The sequence below is a fragment of the Muntiacus reevesi genome, chromosome 2 (assembly GCF_963930625.1).
Source record: "Muntiacus reevesi chromosome 2, mMunRee1.1, whole genome shotgun sequence".
NCBI lineage: Eukaryota > Metazoa > Chordata > Mammalia > Artiodactyla > Cervidae > Muntiacus > Muntiacus reevesi.
The window spans coordinates 263,687,793-263,692,255 of NC_089250.1; the positions used below are offsets into that span (position 1 = coordinate 263,687,793).

At 46.6% G+C, this 4,463-nt stretch overlaps 1 non-coding gene across 1 annotated transcript; it reads right to left on the minus strand.

The window, feature by feature from the left end:
* Nucleotides 1–3,462: 3,462 nt before the first annotated feature.
* On the minus strand, nucleotides 3,463–3,534 carry TRNAA-AGC (transfer RNA alanine (anticodon AGC)). The gene has a single exon. It is a non-coding gene; the product is annotated as a tRNA-Ala (tRNA).
* Nucleotides 3,535–4,463: the final 929 nt, after the last annotated feature.

Sequence of the window (4,463 nt, forward strand, 5' to 3'; positions counted from 1 at the left end):
GAGGATCAGAGTCAGAAGGAGATGTGTTGACAGAAGCAGAAATCAGAGTTATGTGGCTGGGAGCCAAGGAATGCAGGCAGCCTCTGGAAACTGGAAAAGGCAAGGATTAGATTCCTTCCTAGCCTCCTTTTTTTCCCCCTTTTTAAAAATATTTATGTGTTTGGCTGCACTGGGTCTTAGTTGCGACATGTGGGATCTTTAGTTTCAGCATGCGAACACTTAGTTGCCTCATGTGGGATCTAGTTTCCTGACCAGAGAGTGAACATGAGCCCCCTGCAAGCCACTGGACCACCAGGGAAGTCTCAAGCCTCTTGAAAGAAGATGGCTTTTGATTTTAGCCCAGGAAGACCTGTTTAAGATTTCTGACCTCCAGAACTGTAAGATAATAAACTTGTGTTATTCTAAGCCACTAAGATTGTGGTCATCTGTTATAGCAGCAGCTGGAAACTAATACACTCAATGTAAGCAACGTCTGGGCAACTTGGTGGTGTTTGTAGCTGCACATCTCAATTTTTTTTATTTAAACAGTAAATACAATCCCCTGGTTCAAAATTCAGTAAGTGTATATAAATACTTGAGAAAACTGTTTCTCAGTATTCTGCTATATATTCTGCTATATATATAACTGTTTCTCAGTATTCTGCTATATATTCTGCTATATATATAACTGTTTCTCAGTATTCTGCTATATATTCTGCTATATATATAACTGTTTCTCAGTATTCTATATATACCTGTATATATATAGGTGTGTCCACCAAAGGACTCTGACAAGAATGTCCCTGGCAGCAATATTTACAGTTGCCAAAAACTGGACATATGGGACTCTCAGAACTCAACCTGGTTCAAGGCTCTGTCTGGAAGCACTTTCTGATCATTGGGCTGTCCCTGCACGTGGGCAGCCTTCCCGGGAGGTTGGTGGGCGCAGGCTGAGGGTGCCAGAATGTGAGCTGATAATGTCCTTCCAGCTCCAAGCTGGGTGCAGTGAGAGGAGTGGGAAGAGCCTGGAACATCACCATGTTACAAAAGCCCAACACCGAACCCAGGTCCTTTGCCCTGGGCCAGAATAATATCTCTGCGTGGCCGGGACCTCCCCATGTACCTCCCACTGCTTTTAGATAAGGATCAACAAATTTGAGTTCTGACTGGTAAAACAGAGGGAAATTAACTAATACTCCAGATGCATGATGTGTGCTGTGTGCTAAGTTGCTTCAGTTCTGTCTGACTCTTTGTGACCCTATGAACTGCAGCCCGCCAGGCTCCTCTGTCCGTGGGATTCTCTAGGCAAGAATGCTGGTGTGCATTGCCATGCCCTCCTCCAGGGGATCTTCCTGACCCAGGGATCAAACCCAAGTCTCATGTCTCCTGCATTGGCAGGCGGGTTCTTTACCATTAGGGCCACTTGGAAAGCCCAAAATGCATGATACGGCTTCCAAATGTGAAAGATTGAGCTTGGGCTTGCCAGATTAGCTGTAAAAGGATTGCTGTTATTCCGGACTTGACTTTCGCAAAGTCTATGAGCCCTGAGAATAGGGAGGCTACTCCAGACCAAGAGTCAGGAAAAACCCACACCCGCAGTTCCTGTCAGAATGACAGCTACAGAGGAGACCAGCCCCTCCGTCCTACATCCTGGGGTGCCAGAGAGACGGGAGTGTGCCTGCATCCCGGTCGGGCCTCTGTGCCCAGACAGCTGTCTCCATTCTGCGGCTGACAGCCCGGTGAGCCTCGCTTTAAAAAAAAAAAAACACCCAGGGAAGTTCTAGAATCATCTGGGTCCAATCATTTTTACAAGCAGCAAAAATTCTGGGAAATTTACTTGTGGAAACCACTCAATTTTCTTTGCCCGTCAAATGGAGGTAATCATAATCTGGCTATAGGGAACTGCTGGAATGATTAAGTGGCTTCCGCAGGGCACACAGGAAGGAATGCGAGTTTGCAGAGCCCAAAGCTTACACAAGAACTAGGAGGAAAGATTTCGAAATGACTCCAAAGATCTTAGGATGCATGAAACCCTCATCTGCACCTTTATTTACAAAGCAAGCCTTTATTGAGCTAAAGACAAAAATTCAGAAAAACATGGTCCATGTGTAATTGATTGATAAATAGATAGATCTGAATTAATACATTTAGATTAAAAACCTCAAATCAGATAATGCAGGGACCTCCCTGGTGAGCCAGTGGCTAAGACTCAGGTTCAACCCCTGAGTTGGGAACTAGGGATCTAGGGAACTAGATCCCACATCCTGCAACTAAGAGTTCGAATGCCACAAGTAAAAGATTGCTCAGGCTGCAACTAAGACCCAGGGCAGCCAAACAAAAATAAGTAAACAAATAAATATTTTTAGAAAATAGATAATGCAATGATATGATCAAATAAGGAATTCACTCTTCAACAACCAGCAAATGTGGATGCCTTCCAAGCTTCCTGCCAGCTTCCTCTAGACAGCCACACCCAAATGAGAAATGCAGACACAACAGCTTCTTCCCCCTGCCATTCTCTCTATTTTGTTCCCTTCCCCATGAAAACCCTGTCCACCCTGAGCCTGAGAGTTTTCTGCAAAGAGCCATGACATGGGGAGCTCTCTGGGGTTCTTTCACAGACAAGCTCTGATGTCTCCTGCCAGGGAGCAGAGCCCAAGATCTTTGAGCTGATGATAACTGTTGGCCCCCAATTGCTCACCCCTCCCTGTATTCACGCTCTTTACCATGTAACTTTGTAGTTACATGACTCTGGGTTGGCTGTGTGACCTGCTTTCACCAGCAGAATGAGTTGGAAGTGACAGGGCGCCAATCTCCAGCCTATGTCTTAATTGAGGGGCCCCCACCCATTTCAGCCTGTACTTTTGTTGCCATGAGACCAGGCTAGATCAGCCAACAGCTGACATCCCCCACCCACCACCCCGCCCCAGACAGACTTGTGGGTAAGCGCAGCTGAGTCCAGGAAAACCATTCAGCCAAGCTCAGCCTAAATTGCCCTGGTACCACAAACTTGTGAGCTAAATGAATGTTATTGAGGGTCAGGGCTGGTTTGTTACACAGCATTGTTACAGCAGAAGCTAAATGGTATGGGAAATCTGCAGGTCCAAACTGAATTACAAGGCGAAGTCCCAAAGACAGGGTACTTTCCCAAACGGGTCCTGACCTATTTCCGCAGCTTCCTTGGCCAGGCTCCCTCCCACACAAAGATGCACCCTTTCCCCAGAACAAGGGGGATTCTCTCAGGCCTTGGCTACTTGTCCTTTAAAGCTCTGCTCTAATGTCACCTCCTTCAAGGAGACATCTTGTAACCTGGGCAGTGTCCACAGCAGAATTTAGTTGAATGATGTCACTGAATGAGCCAAATATTAAATAAAACATGAGTACTCTGCAGAGCCAGGGAGCTAATGTTCAGGGGATTTCTCATGAAAGAGTGAATACAAGGGTGTAGACAAGCAGCCCTTCTTCAAGGCAGGAGCTCCTAAGTGGAGGTGCTGGGGTTTGAACCCGGGGCCTCATGCATGCTAACCAAGTGCTCTACCACTGAGCTACACCTCCCCCCCCAAACCAGAGATACTGTAGATGCTAACTTAGCTGACCGTGCTCCACCCAGCCACCAGAGGGCGTTTTCAAAACACCAACCTGACTTCTTGACTTAAAATTCCCACAATGGCTCCGGCTTATTCTTGATTCCTGTCGGTTAAAATCCTGGGTTCACCGCTTAATTCATTCTGAAACTCTGGACTAGAGACCACCTCTCCAGATCTCTATTTCTCCATGGGGTCGTTCAGTTCAGTTCAGTCGCTCAGTCGTGTCCGACTCTTTGCGACTCCAATAACCACAGCACACCAGGCCTCCCTGTCCATCACCAATTCCTGGAGTCCACCCAAACTCATGTCCACTGAGCCCATGATGCTATCCAACCATCTCGTCCTCTGTCGTCCCCTTCTCCTCCTGCCCTCAATCTTTCCCAGCATCAGGGTCTTTTCCAACGAGTCAACTCTTCGCATCAGGTAGCCAAAGTATTGGAGTTTCAGCTTCAACATCTGTCCTTCCAATGAACACCCAGGACTAATCTCCTTTAGGATGGACTGGTTGGATCTCCTTGCAGTCCAAGGGGTTGTCAAGAGTCTCCTCCAACACCACAGTTCGCATCAATTCTTCGGCGCTCTGCCTTCTTTATAGTCCAACTCTTACATCCATACATGACTATTGGAAAAACCACAGCCTTGACTAGACGGACCTTTGTTGACAAAGTAATGCCTCTGCTTTTTAATATGCTGTTTAGGTTGGCCATAACTTTTCCTTCCAAGCAGTAAGCGTCTTTAAATTTCATGGCTGCAATCACCATCCGCAGTGATTTTGGAACCCCCCTCCCAAAAAAGTCAGCCACTGTTTCCATTGTTTCCCCATCTATTTGCCATGAAGTGACGGGACTGGATGCCATGATCTTAGTTTTCTGAATGTTGAGCTTTAAGCCAACTTTT